The following is a 20,022-nucleotide window of genomic DNA, read 5'->3' as shown; positions in this document are numbered from 1 at the left end:
ATTCTATTTTTGTAATGAAAGTTGCATGACTTAAGTGTATGCGTCTGTGAGGACAGAGAAAAAAGACCTCAGGGTGCATGTGTTAAGAGTGCATCCGCAGGTTCACATCCTATGAGCGTGTGTGAGTGTGTTTGTATATTTGTGTTTCGGGCCCATGGGACAGTGTTTGAGGAGTGGGGAGTGTGCAGCCCACAGCTGCTTTTCCGCTCATTGCCTTGGGAGGTCAGGGGGTGAGAGCATATACTTTTAACTACCTTCCCCTTCCCCTCCTCTCATACTACTCATCCACCCTTTGCCATGGGGGCAAGGCACGGATGGGAGGAGAGGAGTGAGGCAGACGGAAGCCCCATCACCACTTCATCCCCCCTGGTTTTGAACTTCACTCGCTGTCCCCTCCTCATCTCTCCTAGCTCACATCTCTCTCAAAATCCAGTGTGCCTCTCTTTCTATCTTAGTCTCTTTCCTCTCAAGAGTGTCAGCATTCTTTGAGGTTTGCAGAGTTTGTTTATTTCCATGAGTGAAATCTGCTGTGGTTGAGCAACAGAGGGGTTATGAAATGCAGTGGTTAGAGAATCATTGGATTGGGGATGGGGGGGGGGAGACACCTCAGGAGAATTTGATGAAACCGGAATCTGGGGCGTTATAGGTTTCTTTGAAGGGAGCTATATTCCAATGCTGTGGATCTTCTGATTTGTATTTGGTGGCTTAGAATTTGCTGCAGTGGCGTGCACGGGGGGTGTGCAGAGGGTGCAACCGCCCCTCCCCCTTTTGTTCAAACTGTCTTAAGTTCCTTTTTAAAATCTTTATTCAAACCAGTATATTTAACCTGAATCTGCCTTTGGGACTTTCCACACTTACTATAAGGTTATAAAAGAGGGGTATTGAATTGTCCGCTCAGGTGTCCTTATGTTGTGACCTGAATGAAGCTTTTTCTGCTCCATCTGGAGGGCATGTGAGCGTGTTTCACCTAATCGGTCAAAACTAGTACTCCAATATGTAGGGGCTGTCGGCATGAACACATACAGTAAGCATCCCAGCCCAGACCCCCGTTGGGTCCCACTTTTATTCACATGGCGGCTGTGCCCTTTGTAAATGTTTCGCCCCTGGCCCTTAGACAGTCTGTGCACACCCCTGATGTGGTACTGGTATTTGTTTAATTTATAGACCCCTCCTTGATGGCACGCACACCATTTATTGAACAGTTTATGGGGTAATTACAGGGATATATAGAAAACTGTGGCAACTGGCCAAAAGGCTTCCACAGGTCAATGTCAAGGTTAATCATATTTTTCCCTGGCTCATCCAAACCATTGTAGTGTAAATGCTTTATGTGAGCATCTCCAAGTGCAGTCTGCAAAGGGACTAGGATTGTATTAGGCTGAACTGCCCAGCTCTGACCTTTCTCCGGGGTGTTTGCAGGTGGTACACTGTGGGCTCTGATTTATTAAGAATACTGGTGAAAAGGCCAAGATGGATCGGCCCCCCCTCTCAGGAAGTCTAGAGGTTCAGAGGAGCGATGTTCACAGTTTATGTTGCTGCCTTTTTCTTGGCTCCTAATGCGCCCTCAGAGCCAGAAAGAATGTCAAAAGGTGGCCCAAGGGTTTGAAAAACACGGGAGGGATTTGAGGAAACACGGTGAAGGAGGAAAGGACGGAAAAAAACAACAAGAAATGAAAAAGATTTTGGCACGCATTTGAGGTTGAATACCCCCTAAGAATGTTAAAGTCTTGAGCAGCTTCTTTCGCAGAATGCTGTCGGCGTTGAAGGGATAAAGACTTTAGCTTGTGGAGAACATAGCGTTTGATGTGGAGGGCCTTATCAGTTGGAGCACTTTCAGAAGTCGTTTTTATCTAGCTATCCGATCGCTACGCCACCCCTTCCACTTACCTCCCCCCGACTCCACAAAGACTTGAGAGCAGCGTGGAGAACCTAATCTCCAAAGCACTTCCCCCTGCAGTTCCATGAATTGTCCCCGGTAACATTGTGAGAGGCCATTACGTGGCTTCCGTGGTTGAGGGACATGCAATCCTGTGGGGTACCCAACCTATCCCTAACACCCAGGTTTCACTTTTTAACACCATAGACGGCTCTACGTAGGACGGGGTGAGAGGCAGCCGGGAGTTCTAGCATTCACATCATGGCACACCAAGGTCCCTGAGGTTATGTGCATTTAGCATGTCCACTGCCTAGCTGCATGGGTGTGTACTGGCCTAAAGACGGGCTATTGAAAGCTACATTCAACTGACCCCAATCACAATGCTTCAGCCTGTACCTTCACGTCCCTCTACAATGAAAACATGAGGTAAACTATTGGCGACCAACTTGATCGTTTACGCTTTATGGGAAGTCGTGGGACTTACTGTACCCGCCATCAGTACCATTGTTTGAGCGGAGGACCCATGGCTGCCCTAATTGGAGCCTGGCACAGAGTCACTGGTAAACAAAAGCTTCGGAGTGTCAGCAACGGTTGGTTTGCTCACTCTTTCTCTTTACTGGACTCTAGAGAGGCTACCTCCATTCAGCACTGGCCAGATCAGGCCCCTGTTGAGACAGACTTGCATGACGTGATGGGAGATGAGCTGTCACGTGCAGGCACACATGGCCATTGTACTGTACCACTGCTGATCAGGACATGGGTGGGTATCCATGGAAACACACCCCTCTCATCCACCAGTGCTCCACCAAGCTCTCCCGGGTGCCTTCACTCTAGTGAGTGGAAAATGCATGTGTGGTGCCACATATAGGCCTACACAGTAGCATACATATGAAATAAGTCCCCAGAGTCCAGGCTGCTGCACTTATACCATCACAAGGCCTTTGTTGTTTTGTCAAAGCTGTCACTGTGCCATGGAGAGGATGAAGCGGATTTGATGTTCCATATTTAGATAGAGCACTGAAGAGTTTAGATCTTCCTTCAACCAAACATAATAAGTATTTGCTGTACTTTAAAGCTCTGCAATTTCCTTATCATTCTCCAGGGAAATGTTCTGGAAGGAATGACATAATCATTACAAGGAAAATAGAAAAGTGCTTCGACAGTTGTTTTAATTTATTGAGTTAGCATTGGTAAGTGAATAAGCAGTTGGTGGTTCAAACACTGCCCATTCATTAATAATTGAAAACCTTTATATATGTCATAATCTGTCGACATATTTCTTATTTTAGCATTTTCAGAGTTAGTTGACCCCCAATGATAACATGTAGGGGAGAACGGGGGAATGTGAGGCGTCGGGTAGTGTGAGACACCCCCTGTATCTAGGCAATGGAACACATTTTTGGTCATGTGAGATATATGTTTTCAAGCCCCTCTCATTTCCCCTTGGTCATGAAAGAGAGGACCTCATGGTGATTTTGTAAGCATGTTTTTTTCACAAAAATTTATTTTTTGCATGTGAAAGTAAATGTTCTTGCTGTCAACTTAATCGATTGTTGTGCCAAAGCATTGATCTGGTAGAAAAACTTCTATCATACATGATGAACTACCAACATATGAAACTATGTGATGATGATAATTGAAGATTAGCCTGGATTGCTGAGAGAGGTAGTTTTTTTTCTCAAATTGTGGCAGTGGGGTAAAGTGAGACACATGCTGTGGGGTTAAGTGAGACAGTGTCTTTTAATTAATCCATTATATTTGAGGTTGCAAGGAGACTACCGCAGTTTGAATAAGACAAAAGACAATGTGGGCCGGAGGTGGGGGTTGATGGTTGAAGGGGTGTCAGCAAGGGCATGGTTTGGCACGTATGTATGTGGGGGACAGGAGAGTGACCTTTAACTTCAATGGACTCTAAGTAATATGTCTTTATTCAATGAATGATCCCAATAAAACAAATGCAGAAAAATATTACTAAAAAGACTCAAAAGATGAAAATGACAGTTGGGTCTAGTCTTGTGTTCAGAGTCCCAGGCTGTTCTAGCTGGTTCTGATTGTTCTTTGCTCTGACCCCCAGACACTAGCTGGCTCTAAGGGTCCTGTGTTCTGACCCCGGACTGTGTTTTAATCTAACTGGTTCTATCTGTCGTTTGAATGTTAATTATTGAATATGAATTATATGTTTATTAGTTGATCAGAGTTACTTTCAAGTGTTTAGATTTTTTTTGCTTAATTGACCAAACCCCAGGATTCTGTTAATAGTCCGACAATAATTTTGGAATATTTGGTTTTCAAGCTAGCTGTCAGGATTCTTACTGTTACAACATGTGTTGTTATGGTAGTTTCAGAGTGGAAAAAGTAAATGGATCAGTTTACCCCCTTGATTTCTCTGGTCTGTCTCAGTTTACCCCACAGATGGGGTAAAGTGAGACACAAGACAACTTTTTTTTAAACAATCATATTTTCACTGCCCTTTGTCTTGAATGAATTCTGCTAATGCCAATTTCTAGGAAACATCCTGAATTAATGTGAAATGTGTAAATTTGACTGATAAATAATTTTAGCTTGCTTAGAGGGGAGCAAATGTAAAAAGTGTCTCAGATTACCCCGTTCTCCCCTACTGTGGGTTACAAACTTTTGAAAGAAAGGATTTAATAGCTATGTGTAGGCACAGCAACCTTTTTCATGCTCTCCCTCAATGCATCTGTACCAAAATGTTGCTATTTAATGCAATCAAAGTAAATGATGACACACTCTCCCACCCATTCATTAATTTCAATGATTTGCCGTAACCTATAGAGACTCATCACTAATGTTTTTTTATGTGAAGTTTGCTTTCTTGTGTGACTATAAGTTTCATATCACACAGTTATATCCAGAAATGACTTTAAACTGGTGCAAATTAGATGGAAATACTGTAATTAAATGTATTTCACGATTCACAATTAAATGAGCATGCATTGTAATTTCAAAAACCCTCTTTCTTTCAAGTCGTTGCCCGGCCAACACCAATTAGCAGCAAGACTGGATTAATTTAGGGAAGATTGCTACTACTGTGCATTGGGACATCTAAAGAGTGAAAATAAATACTTTGAGATAAAAAAAAAATTATCACCATGTTTTGTGTTGCAACATACCCACTCCATATGTGCAGGGTTGCAAGGAACTTGAAAATGTCCTGTTCCTCAAAATATCAGGACTTTATGCTCATGTCTTGATGACTGTATATTTGTAAAAATGTAACTTAGTTGTCTCAACATTACACTTTTTCTTCATTATATATTTTTCCTTCAATTTTCCTGAAATCCCAAATGTAAACCCCAATGGAGGTTCACTCCAAAGACACAGTATGTCTACTAAGCTTGCAAAGAAAGTCGGTATTAGGATTCTGTATTATAATTTCTATGTGAAGGTGGCTCTTCTCAATTCTTGGTGAGTTTTAACGAGTTTCTTTTTTTTTTTAAATCTATGCTACCCTTACCATTTCACTAGCCTGGCTCCGCCCGCCTACCTACTTCCGCCCAAATTTCATTTTCCCTTCAGTAGTCAGTCTGGTGGTGGGGCGTATTAGTGAGATTTTTCCGAACAGATTTCTGAGTATCCAATCAGCGAACAGAGGAAGTGGCTGAGAACGACAGGTCAAAGTCGCGCTCCAGTTTCAGTTGAATGCTGCATTCCCTTACGCTCGGAACTCGGAAATTTCCGACTTGGTAGTTCCGAGTTCCGACCTGTCTGTGTTCCAGTGCATCTGCTCGGGAAAGTATGGACGCCTACAACCTTTCTCATCCAAAACGTTAGGCTCTAACAAGTTACCGTTGCCAGGTACCGGTAGATCCATAGACTACAATATGTAGTGAAGTCGGAAATTTCCGAGTTCCCTGAACGCACCGTCAGAAACCGGCTCACGACCAAACGTTATGCGATTGGTTGGCTAATCCAGAGTGGCACTGAGCAGATCCAATAGTTTTAAACTTCAACAGACACCCGCCTCCAAGTGAGTTAACGTTTGCCAATTACAGCACTTCCAGACCTTCTGTACAAATGAAATGAAGTACGATGGTCTGGTAGCGCCAGGCTACCATTTCACAGCAATGCCATGAAAACGAATTGATATGGGAGCTTTTCTTGTATTTAATGATTTTATGATGATTTTATGCTCTGTAAGGTGACCTTGGGTGTCATGAAAGGCGCCTATAAATTAAATGTATTATTATTATTATTATTAAATATACTGTTGATATAACCCTGAGTCAGCCTAGCCCAATGTGTAGGATATATGGACCCTGAACGGAGCATCAGACCTGTATCCAGAGTGCTAGGCTGGCTGTGGGCGGCCCCCTAAAGAAAGCATATAGACAAGGCTACTGCAAGGACAGTGGGAGTGGAAAGGGGTTGGGGGGTACAGTGTTGGGGCTGCAGAGATAATAATAGTGGCCTTGTGCTTGCGGGTTGATCACTATGTCCCCCTCTCCCTCCCCAGCCAGATTTATCCTTCCTTTTCTATAAGAGCTTAATCTACAGTCCGCCAGCGAATGTCTTATCAGCTGTGCGAGAGCCAGGCCTGTCAGCTCCAGCCTTGGCTCCCTTCACCGGACAGACCTGGCTGAGTAGAGATACACACTCACATGAATATGCTAGGCACACACATGCACAGCCACAAGGCTAGTTTAAGTTCACACTCAGGCCTAAAGGGAATACTGCATTATTATTATTTTTTTTTTTGGATGAGTAGATTCAGACTTATTAGCTTTAGATGCAGAATAGTTTACCGCAGTGGTTCTCACCCCTTTTTTGACTTGGGATTCTTTAAAGGGTAACTAAACCACACTAGTTTGGGCTTAACTACCTCCTCCCTGAAACAAAAACGCCTATTTGGGACCAGTTCTATATGTCTATGCAGTGACCAGCTCAATCATAGAGACATGTTTCCAAGATTTAATTGTAGGGGAGAGTGACCTAAGTTGTGCCGGTGGGCAAGTTGTGCCACCCCTTGTTTCTAGAAAACCATAGAATAAATTGAAAATGTGACCACATATTTAAGAAGAGCCATCCATTAAACTCATCCTGTAAAGAAGGGAGAAACATGGAATAAGATATAAGCACATTTAAGCTAAAAAAAACAGTTTTTTGCTTTTCAAAGTCAAATTTCCATGATCAAGGTTTTTTGATTACTGTGTCTGAACAATTATAGACACGTTTGAAAACATTTGACACATGTTTTAGTGCTTTAGTATGCTACACTTTGTGTCTATATAGTTAGCACGATGTCAGCCCTAAAGTGCTGCATCATGCTTATTATCCAAAATTCTGGGGATGGGGTGATTTGTGCCAGAGGGCCTAGGTGAGTTATAAGTAAGTAAGTAAGTAAAATGTATTTATAAAAGCACATTTATAACAGTTTGCACTGTCCAAAGTGCTTTACATAGTGCATTCAGTAGGTAAAAAATTAAGGTAAAATGACAATAACCAAAATAAAAGACATAAAGCCCAGACATCCACATATTAACAAAGATAGTAGTGCAGAGGTAAGATAGTTAATGGAGAGGAAAAACCAGGGTGTACAGATTTTGAGCCATGATTTAAAGGCAGAAATGGAGAGGGAATCGCATATGCCAGGCGGAGCAGCTAGTGCAAAGTATATTTCTGAGAGTTGTGCCATTGGCATGGCTGTATACGCTGGTCACCAAAAGAAAGTGATTGTCTACAGTAGCTCAGAAGAGACTGACATCTCAATTCCACTTAACGACACCACTGACAAGAGTTCAGATGGCCAGAAAGATGATGATGGTGTCATTGTTAGCTTTGCAGGCAAAACCACCTAGATCTGCTAGGCCTTGTTTAAGAAAATTGACCTTCAATCTTTGTAAAATATTTACTTTATTTACTTTAAATAAACCTTAAATAAGTGATTGTCTAATGGATTTGTCTTGCATTACAGTTTAGGAGATATGGCACAATTTACCCCATGGTATTTTCTCCAATGGCACAACTTACACCACACCGGGGGCAAGTTGTGCCACAAGACAACTTTTTTTCCGAAAGCTATATTTCTTTAACAGTTTATTCCAGATCCAAAGTTTTTATTGCCAGGGATGCACAACACCCTGAAATATATGTATATATTTGAGTTGGAGACTTTACTGTCAAGGCCTCACTTTAAAGTCACTTTGAGTAAAAAGTGTCACAACTTAGGCCACTCTCCCCTACTAGTTTTAGAGGTAACATTCTTTTTCAGCAAAATGCTTAGAAAGGTCTTAAAGAAGACACTCGTTTTGTGTAGAATAAGTGTTTTTACCATGGCTCTGTGGATGGCAATGTTGGTCTGTGGTTTAGGACTTTTTTGTATGGATTACCATGACATTTAGAATAGACATTTGGCAATGTGTCCTAATGCCTTCATTTTCTTTTTCTTAGATGAGGCTTTCTTTACTTTGTCTATTGATGCTGCACTGGTTCCCACAAAGTAATTTGGTTGTATGCATACAATAAAGCAGTGGTTCTCAATTATTTTCTGTCATGCCCCCCCTAGGGGACAGACATTTTTTCGCGCCCCCCCCCCCCCCCCCCCCCCCACCTAAATTTAAATACTATTGAGAACCTGCTAATATTTATTTATGTATCTGTACAAAACCACTGTATGGGTTTATGGCATGAGCATTCTGCATACAATCACCTTATTATCAAATAAGATAACAAAAATTAGCTGAGATAACTTCTGCAGCAAAAAAATTCAAAGTTCAGTTTATTAGCTTTTTTAAACTGTAAACATAGTTAAGGTGGTGTTTTTTTATTATTATAGGCCAATAGGCCTTCTGTGATGCGATAATCAATAATTCATTAATGTTATTATTAGTCTAATTTCTTGATTTCTTTTTAAATAGCCTACAGAGACACTTGGAGACACATGTGGACATTTATTTACTGCAAATCGCGGCCTTTCGCGCGGATATGACCATACACAAGCACACATCGCCTTGCTAGCACTTTAAAAAAAATATATATATTTTTTTTTGGTCAGTTGGAAATCAAGGCAGCCCGCGCCCCCCCCCCCCCCCCCTCTGACAACTCACGGCGCCCCCCCAGGGGGGCGCGCCCCACCATTTGAGAAGCACTGGAATAAAGTATCTTCAATCAATTAGCTGAAAATGTGTGATTCATCAATATTTTATTACCTGACTTTGTTGGACAGATCAGGTGGTCCTTGCCCTACACCTATTTCCTTCTTTTGCTTTTGGTCTGTTATTATCTTTATTGCTTCAACTATAAAGTCAAACCATTCATTTATTTTACCCGAGCTGCAGTGTGACTGTGTGTCCTAGGGGACATAACATTCACTACCTTGTTTATTGCAGCCCCAACCTCATTTTCTCTTCTTATTTTTTTTACCATAAACTCCTGTGGGAATACTTTGGGAAAAGTGTGCCTATTCTGGCTTCCTCCTGGGAGTCACTTGTTTAACTTTCTTCAGTCATGAAATTTTCCTTATTTTTTTTTGCAATATTAACCATGCTTCTCTCTTACAACAACTTCAGCAATTTCTCCATCATACACTTCTAGGCAAAAGTAGTGTCAGTGTCTTTACATACTGTCGATAAATATGGGCGTGGTTGTTAGCATGCCAAAATTTGCACTATTCCACAGCTGTAAGTAAAGCAAGATCATAAAGTTAACTTGGTTTTTCCACCTCATCTTAGCATCTCCAATGATCTGATTTAAATATCTCAGTAAAAAATAAATGGTTCATTCCAATGAATAGTTTGAACAAATTGTCCTGCAGGTTCACAAGCACTGAACTGTGTTGCAGAACAGAAATAATGGATATGCATAGGTTAAAATGTGTGGCATAACCCTTCCACGTCTTTTTAGGGCAGCCCCTCCTCTGTGTTTGGTTCCTTTGGCTCCCTTCCATTCAGACTTAATGGCATTCATTCGGGGAAATCATAAAGATGCAATTCAGAGGTTCTGTTTTTATATTCAGAAACTAGGGGCTCCTCTTTTTTTCTATTATTTTTCCAATCAAAGCCGCAGTATTTCATTCCCCCTCAGTGTAAAAGATTGTTTTCCTTCAGCGGTATTGCTCATGCAATATAGACCGCGGCCTCCACACGTTTCACTTCTATGGAAAACATTCCCCCCCAATCCTCCACGCACAATTAATTTCAGATGTCGCTTGTAGGTGGCTGGCGAATTCCTGAAATACTGTAGTGTTTTTTCTTCTCCTCCGCCCCACTGTATTCCAGTAAGTACAAATTGGAGATCTGTGCATGAGAGAAATGGAGGGAAATGAACTAAGACAGGCTGAAAACAAGCCCTGTGCTGCCGGTGTCCTGCAGAGAGGAACTTATTGTAAGTCGTTCTAGGCGTTTGATGCTCTGACTAGAGAATGTTAGAAGAGGAAGGAAAAATGGCCAAATGACATGCTCAACCTGTTTCAGTGCACAACTGACTCTGTCAATCTACATTAGTTTTTCCCGGAGAATGATAGGAAAAGGGGAAAGATATGGGCATCAAAGGTCAATGGCACTGGAAATGCGGCCTGCGCAGTAACCATTTGGCTACAGAGGCGCTCCGATTTGGCAGTATATCGGTTGCATCCACATCCTCTTAGAGGAGATGGTCAGCTGTCCATGTTGCCCTACATACAGTATCTCCTGGCAGAGAGCAGTAGCTGCAGGAAAGCTGATGTTTTCAAGCTGAATGGTTAGGCTGTAACAAATGGAAAGGATGTAATGCCTTCTTTTGAAGTCTTATAGACACAACATCATTGTTATAAACCTGGAAGGATTTATATAAGGAACATAGCATATGCCTTCATCTTTTCACCCACAAATTGTTATAATTACATCAGAATTAAAGTAATAACTTGTTTAACAATATAGTTGAATATGTGATTTAGAAACTTCACCTCACCATATTGACACTTTCACTACAGTCAAAAGGCAGCTCATCTGCTAAACCAGACTAGTGTTTTAACAGGACTAATTCAGCTTTAACATGTCATTTATCAGACACAAATATCCAAAGTCACAACTGGAGCTAAGTAGTTAGCATTGAGGGTCATGCTTGAGAACCCTCACTGGACAGCTGTTTTTATTCTGCTTATTAAGCTGCTTTTTTAGAGGCTCATCCCAATGTTCCCAGGGCTCAATGTCCCAAGGTTTATATTGCACCAAATAGGACAATTAATCCTACAGCCCTATGTGCCTAAAATTGGCGATTAGGTTCAGGCATCAAAGCTGCAGTGGTTAGGGTGAGGGGAAAGGGAAAGGGAGAGTTTAGAATAGGAGTAAAACACACACACACACACACTGAGAACATTAAGCCCTGGGACTATTGAGCCCTTGGAACATTGATACGCTCCCCTTTTTAGGAGAGGATAACAAACTCAAATACGAAGATAACATTTCATCAAAATCTATATATTTTTCACCATAGGCGGCTGGGTGGTAACAGTCAGTAAATGTCTATCCGTATCCTAAATTCAACCATATTGTTTTTATTTATTAACAGGCATTAGCTTAACCCAGCTAAAGGAGCATTTGGAAACAGCTTATTAACCTTCTTAAATTGTAACACATTCTCTTTTGGAAAGACATAGTCTACTATTCCTGGATTTGTAACCGAAGACCCTTTTTGTCTGTGGAGAATGAATTGCTTCATCCTGCTAAAGTGAACACAAGCGCTTTCTCCAGATAGCTCCAAAGCTCTAGATGGAATTGTCTCTATTGCTTAAACCTGCAGTGTGTAGAATTTTGGGTTTTATTTCCTAGCAGATTTTGTAGAAAGTAATTATAATATCCATAAGTACATTTAATTTAGTGCATAATAGCTGAAAAAATATTTTTTAATATTTTTTTTCCCCTTAGAAAGGGTCTCATACATGGACGTCGATTTGGCTAAACAAGTGGGGGGGACAAACAGGCATTCTGGAGTGCATTTTCAAAAGTGGGGGGGACAATGAGGAAACATCTTTTTTTCTCTTTAGTGCAGGTAATGAACGGTTCTGAAAGACGGCATACCAGCTCACTAATGAATAAAATGTATACAAAACACTGATGTCTGACACATTTGATGAAAAAAGCATTTTCAAAAAGCAGCGGACATATGAGCCACTAGCTGCTCCCCGTAGCCCAACCAAACATGACGTAAACAAAAGGAGCTTGGGAAGGTAGTTCCGACTGAGCAATCTGATTGGTCGAAGGCATTTTGACCGTGCTCAAATCGAGCCGAATCACGGCTGGACTGTCGCACAACAATATTACTCCGCCTCGGTCTCCATGGCAACCTAGCTAGTAGCATAGCCATCCCCCCCGTAATCGACGTCTATGACCGGGCCGTCTGTCAGTGCTCTGTGACGGGGGACGGGCCAGGAGGCTCCCGCTGCTCGTTGAGAAGCGTTAAAAGTAGAGGTGGGCATAGATTAATTTTTTTAATCTAGATTAATCTAGATTAATTTTGGAATTAATCTAGATTAATCTAGATTAAAATGGCTCATTTGAATTCATTCATAATATGTGTGTGCTCCTAAATAATGACTCAAAGTAAGTCTTTGAGAACGTGTTTCTCAAGCCAGGTGGCTTTCATTTCGTCATCAGAACGAGTGTCTAATTATTGCGAACAAATAATATTCTAACAATTTAACCAGATATAAGGCTAAAAATCACAACATTGCACTGTTTTTTGTGCTTAAAAAAAACGAAAAAACTACTTTGTTGGGTAGGCTATAGGCTATAACAGAAAATAAAGCCATTACTTTTGTGCTTCAAGTGAAACATTAAATATAATTTTTACATAAATAATAAAGTCCTTATAAACTTTTCAAGAAGCTGGACTAGAGTGAATATTGGACAGGCTTTATAGGTCCATGGCTTTTACCTGTGGGACAGCGCTTCACCTAACAGCTGGCTGCAACACCAACCTACAGTCTATTGTGCGACGGAGAGCTAGTTATCATTAGCATCAGCGTTAGCCGACATCACGGCAACAGCTGAATAATGTAACACATTACACAAGTTACACTACATGAAAACAACGGGCTGTAGACGCTAGAGTTATAATTTCGTGTAGGAAACATTGTTGAGACTGGAATTTGGTACCACAGCGGCCGTTCCATAATACAGCACTCCCTTTAGCAATGGCTGAATATAAGACCTCCCTCTGCTGTGTATCTGCGGGAGCGAGTGGCATTAATAACTTAAAAACAGTAAACGTTTAACATGATTACGGGCGTTTAGATGCTTTAATCATATGCCGAATTTATAAACAGACCATATTATTAACAATAAATTAAGTTATGTACATGTCAGAGTTACGTACATGGATACATTCATAAGTAAACATTGAATAGACAGATTTGTGAAGGGGGTTTGGCGCTGAGTGTTACATTAGCGATCCTGCAGCCAGGTGGTGTGTGTCGTGGGCAAGTGATGGAGAGAGAGAGCGGCGGGTGTGTGAGAGAAGCTTCGCTCCTGCAATAAAGGCTCCTCAAGTGTCAACAACGGCCCCCGGCTATTATTACCCGACCAGAGAACACACGGAAGGGGGTTCACCCTGACGGCGAACAGCCATCGGCCCTGGAGGGAACCATCTCCCCTGAGCCGAACAGGAGGTGGAATAAGAGATTAACGGCGATATTTTTTTTATCGCCGATAAGAGTTTTGCGTTAACGCAGCACGTTAACGCCGATAACGGCCCACCACTAGTTAAAAGTGATATTTGCTTCGGCGAAAAAGGCACCAATTACACTAGAAAAAAAGCTAGATTTGTCGCTTGTCGCTGTTTTGAAAAAAAAGTCGCCAGGGGGGCTGAAAAGTAGCTAAATATAGCGCCAAAATCGCTAAGTTGGCAACACTGCCCTCCCAGCCCCTCCCAGCTGCGGTCAAAGCAGGAGATACACACACACCTCTCCGCTCTGTTACAATTAGTTTGCTATCTTGCCTGGCTGTTACAGCTACTTTTGTTAGGCCTACCAGCACACTTACAATGATTTTAAGCTAACATACAGTCATATGAAAAAGTTTGGGAACCCCTCTCAGCCGGCATTATAATTGACTCTGCTTTCACAAAAAAAATATAAAAGTGGTATGTCTTTAATTTACCAGGAACAGCTAAGTACTGGGATGTTTTCCAAACAAAGATTTTTTGAAAAGCAGTATTTGGTTGTATGAAATAAAATAAAATGTGAAAAACTGGCTGTGCAAAAATATAGGAACCCTTGTGGTTTTGTTGATTTTAATGCCTGTAACAGCATGTAAAACTGATGACTTTAAACACAAAGTTGGTTGGATTATGTTGTTAAGCCTTGAACCTCATATAAAGGTCTGTTTAATCATGATAAAAGGTATTTTAGGTGCCTAAATGCAAGTTCCACTTCTCTTTGACTCTTTGCTGAAGTGAGACAGAATGGGATCATCAAAACAGCTCCCAAAAGATCTGAAAAACAAATATTGTTCATTGTCATGGTTTAGGGGAAGGCTACAAGAAGCTTTCCCAAAGGTTTCAATTGTCAATTTCGACTGTAGGGAACGTTGTCAGGAAATGGAAGGACACAGGCATAGTGGCAGTTAAACCCAGGCATGGCAGACCAAGAAAAAAACAGGAGCGGCATAGGTGGAGGATTGTGAGAATGGTTGCACACAACCCACAGATCACCTCCAAAGACCTGCAAGAACATCTGGCTGCAGATTGTGTATCTGTACATCGTTCAACAATTCAGCGCAATTTGCACCAAAACATCTGCTTTTTATAAAGACCAAATAACTTAATTTTTGTCTCATCAGTCCAAAGCATTTTCTTCCAATATGAAGCTGGCTTGTCTAAATGAGCTTTTGCATACTCCATGCAACTGTATCTGTGGCGTGGGCGCAGAAAGGGCTTCCTTCTCATCACCCGGCCATACAGATGTTTTGGTGCAAATTGCACTGAATTGTAGAACCATGTACAGATACACAATCTGCAGCCAGATGTTCTTGCAGGTCTTTGGAGGTGATATTTGGGTTGTGTGCAACCATTCTCACAATCCGCCGCATATGCCGCTCTTGTACTTTTCTTGGTCTGCTAGACCTGGGTTTAACTGCAACTGTGCCTGTGTCCTTCCATTCCCTGACAACATTCCTTACAGTAGAAATTGACAATTGAAACCTTTGGGAAAGCTTCTTGTAGCCTTCTGCTAAACCATGACAATGAATAATCTTTGTTTTTAAGATCTTTTGGGAGCTGTTTTGATGATCGCATTCTGTCTCACTTCTGCAGAGAGTCAAAGAGAAGTGGAACTTGCATTTAGGCACCTAAAATACCTTTTATCATGATTAAACAGACCTTTATATGAGGTTCAAGGCTTAACAACATAATCCAACCAATTTTGTGTTTAAAGTCCTCAGTTTTACATGCTGTTACATGCATTAAAATCAGCAAGACCACAAGGGTTCCCATATTTTTGCACAGCCAGTTTTTCACATTTTATTTAATTCCATAAAACTAAATACTGCTTTTCAAAAAATCTTTGTTTGGAAAACATCCCAGTACTTAGCTGTTCCTGGTAAATGAAAGACATACCACTTTTATCTTTTTTTGTGTGAAAGCAGAGTCAATTATAATGCCGGCTGAGAGGGGTTCCCAAACTTTTTCATATGACTGTACATGGTATGTCTGTGATTAAAATGTATGCTCAATATGTACGTATGTAGTTATCATTACTCATGTTTAATCACCTCGGAATCGGACATGGTGTTTGTCTCCTGTCAATGTAACTGAATTCACATGAACGCGCGTAGCTGTCGTTCAGAGGGAGGAGCTACAGCAGATAGAGCGTTGGGGAAAGACGGCATACCCGCTCACTAATGAATAAAATGTATACAAAACACTGATGTCTGACACATTTGATGAAAAAAGCATTTTCAAAAAGCAGCGGACATATGAGCCACTAGATGATACATTTATTGAATATAGGCTAATTAACTCACCAAAGCAGCAAAGAATCTCCATCCACCATCCGACCCTTTTCTGAATCCGACCGTTTGGCACAGACCGTTACCAATTAAGTAATTAGTAGCGCGAAACAAGGATAGGCGGCGGCCAATCACGGTCGCGCGCGCACAGAGAGAGAGAGAGAGAGAGAGAGAGAGAGAGAGACCTTGACGCTGTGTTTTAATACGGCTGGACGCACTCCATGTCCGGCCTAAAAAGTGGGGGGGACAAAATGAGTCTTGACGAAAAGTGGGGGGTACATGTACCCCCCATCCCCCCCGTAATCGACGTCTATGGTCTCCTATATCTCCATATTTCTGCATATTTTGGACCAAGGCCTGTGCCGCCATCTTGAAAGTGTCATAGTTGGAATGTCATCAGGTGCATTGTTTAAAATGTAGAATTGTTCTTGTCCTTGAAGGCCACTGTAGCTTCTGTTATTATTCGAAAGGGTTGGGGTTACCCAGGGAGCGTTGTATTCTAGAACTTTGTAGAACTTTCTTGATGATGTCATATTACACACTGCACCTTTAAGCCGTGCTGACTTCATTAAAATTAAATTTCTATGGCATGAAAAATAACTCATGTAGACATCTAACAACATTTTGAATAATTATTACATTTTGGCTTTTGGCAAGGCAGTATGGAACCGGTGGAGAGGTTCCAAGGGAAGGGCAGAAAGAAGCACTTAACTTTGTGGGATCAGCTCAGGACAATATGGGTGTGAGGGTGGAGGCCACAAAGGGCTGCTCTGTGTTGCGGCATAGGCTCGGAGTGGCTCTGCTGGCAGGCACACATAGATCCGTATTGTGATAATCCATGGGACCCCATAGTATTCAGTCACACCCCCGTAGTGTCACATGAACCCATCCAGATGTGTTGAGTTTGCATCACAAGACTGGAATCCGTATTGTTACTCAAAATCAAATGCAAAAAATGGGGCAAAAGTAGGCCACTGTCATAACTGCACCGTTACGGTGTTCTGTTTTCACAGAATATACTTCATATGTATAAGGGCAGGGCAGATCTTATTTCACCTCTTACACCGCGTTGACATTAAAAAATCTATAACAAGAAATTGGGTAAATATAGGTTCTGAACTAACTATGGTGGTATCCGTAAAATTCCTAAAACATAGATACATACCTCCCAAGCCTGCTTTTGTCAGCATCACAACTCTTCATCTCAAACAGCTCCCTGATGTCTGTCATCAGCACAAAGGATTGAAGTTAGCTTGAGGTAGAATTGAGCGAAAAATGGAGAGACAGAAAACGTATTCTCATAAGTGTTATCTTATTTGTGCGGCACCTTTCTATTCATCTCTCTCCCTCCGCCTCCACCTCTGCTGATTGAAGATCAGGGAGAATAGTAGAATAGGCTGAGATGAAACACAGATTAGTCTACACACTTGTTTTTTCTGCCTTGCCCCCTCTCCCACCACCTCCAATTAAACTAGCCCTGGATTCTATTGCGTAATACAACGCTAATAAAAAAAGCCCATTGGCTTCCTGTGCAGGTTCATAGTCTGGTTAATGAAGCCACTATCAACTCACAGAGTGGGACATGGTCTTATTAGTGCCGTCGGAATGCAGCGAGGTCCGCCGGATCACAGGGCTCCCAGCCTCATTACGGAGCATCTACAGCGGCCCCACTTACATGGGAGGCTGGCTGGCTGACCAGACTGATTGACCTGTACTTTTTTGATTTATCCACTGTCTCTCTATGTGTCATGTTTACTTCTGTATCTCTTGGTATTTTTGATAGCTAGCGACGGGTCAAAACAAGCAACTATTCAGGTTGATAGGCAAAGGTTCACCACATGGTTTGTTTTAGTTGACCATAGCTTTCTTTAGAAATTCTAAATCTTTCAGATGAAACATAGGTCTTCGGTTGAAAAAGGGTGAAGTCTGTGTGTTGATTTTTAGCTCATTCTCAGTGTCATCAGATGGAGCAGGGTTCATCCAGGGGTCATTGAAATTAAAATTTCAAAACCCTTCACATAAGGGTTTTAAATATGTAATCACACCCACACACCCATTCTGAGTCAACATTCCATCTGCCTTCTGGCTAATGTAAGACAAACCTTTTAGCGCTGTTTTGATTTTAATCCAACCAAAACCAAGCCGGAGGGAAATATATTCAGGCGCTGATGTGAATGGCGAGAGCAAACCTAAACATTCACCTTGTAGTCCATAAAACTAATACAATGAGCTAAAATTCCCTCTTCACACTCGTATAAAACTATTGATTAGTGAAGCTTTATTGGTGCTACGAGGAACTTTTAAATATTTCTGAAACAGTTGAATTTTTCCTCTGATGATCATAAATAACATTTAACAGCATACGAGACCATGAGTGCAAATAATGCAATTTTTATATAGTTTTTCTTAATGCCTTTGTCATGGGTATGCTCACCCAGGAACTTCTAATGGCGTGGTAAAAACCCTACCGTTTTTTTTCAAAGGGGGTGCAAGAATTAACACAAACTGAAAGATCCTCCAAGCACCTTTAAGCTAGCTACGTGCTACAGTATCTGAGAATTGGACCAGCCAGTAGTATCTTGGAACATTTTGCTGTTATTGTTACGCGCTCCCACCTTCTGCTGTTCTCTTCTGTTCCTCCTCTCTCTCAGGTGTCCTGATTCGGGGGGGTGGTGCTACTGCCGGTCCTTAAGGCGTGGCCTGTGCCGTGGCCGGGTCTCTCACACAGCGCGCAAAGTAGAGGTGTTGGTGTGCAGCTCGTGGTTATTCTGTTTATGTTCTTTGGTTTATTAGATGGGGGGCTGTTAGTATGTGTTTCTGTATTTTAGTTGTAGTAAGAGGGATCTGCGTATAGAGCAGGAAGTCCTGGACCAAGCAGTCCAACTGTGGCTGCTCCAGGCTTCCTCCACTTTTGATTTTGTTTTACAGCCCTCCAGTGAAACATGAGTTTTGGGATTGTTTTATTAAAATCATATTATTGTTTAAGCTTTATTTCTGGTTTTGGTGTTGTTCTTTATTTTTTGCTGGCCGTTGAACGAGCCAGGTATGGTCGGCCGTAACAGTTATCGTCAGAAAGACAAACCTTAGAGTCAGTTTGTCTGTAGCTTGCTCAGACATATTAGCCCTAGTTTGTGCCTATCATGTGTTGTCATTGAAAAAAATTAGTGTTTTTTTGAGAAATTATCCATTACGATTTTTGAGGACCCAGATATGATGCTCAAAAACGTACTGCTTTTTTGAAGGTACTTCCAGATATCCCAGACAGGGGTGGCGTGCCCGGTATGTGGCAATAGAGGTGGGCTGTAGAGGCTTTGCAGCGCGACCTCTCCGCAAAGCAAACAGCCTGCTTGGAATCACAGGTGCACGCCAGAGAAAGGCCATTAAGCCCACCACAGAGGCAGCTGAGAAGGCCTCTAGATGGCTGTGGATCAAGAGGGGTGATCCCAGGGCACATGCTACTTAGACACAAGTTGGGACTTGATCAATCCCGGTTGGGTCGCCTGGATCAGGGTGTATGATGTTGAAAGACCCGAAACACCCAATGACCCCAGGTTCCATCTCTGTTGATGTGTCTAATTGCATCAATAGATCTATATTAATAACAACCAGATATCCCAAAGACACTTTATACCATCTGGATTCAAACATAGTTTGTAAGCTTCATGACGGTTAATATTGATAACCAATTTCCAAAGTTACACCTGTAATTGCTAATCCAAATGAAGAAGGTAGTTGGCAATAACAAATGAACATTTACTGATAATAAAAGTTTTTGTACTCTGGACACATCTTGACACAGGAGTTAGTCGACCTTGAAAAATGTGATGTTTGCGCTATCCTGTTTCTTTGAATACCTTTCAACAAATTGGTATGTAGTGTACATATGGAGGCGAAGAGAGACAATAAGACAAGCATGTTTTTCCAGGGCAGGAAAAGCGAGAGTCATGCTAATCACTCTGAACATGTCTTGTGACTGCCGTGGATGCTACGCTCACTTGAGACATTGCTATCTGCCTTTTTGATGGATTATCAACTGTTGAACGTTATAACAGTCTTCTTTGAAAGGTGAATTGCACCTTTATTGCACCTTAGGTGTACAGAGCTGCCCTTGGATAACGAATGATTCAGAAAGCTAGTGCAGGAACAAGGCTCTTTAAAGATTATGCCTCAGCAATGAATCATTTGGTGAATCACTCACTGTTT

This window comes from Ammodytes marinus (genome assembly GCF_949987685.1).
Source record: "Ammodytes marinus genome assembly, chromosome: 21".
Classification (NCBI taxonomy): Eukaryota; Metazoa; Chordata; class Actinopteri; order Uranoscopiformes; family Ammodytidae; genus Ammodytes; species Ammodytes marinus.
The sequence above is the reverse complement of the archived record's forward strand: the minus strand, read 5'-3'. Positions refer to the sequence as shown.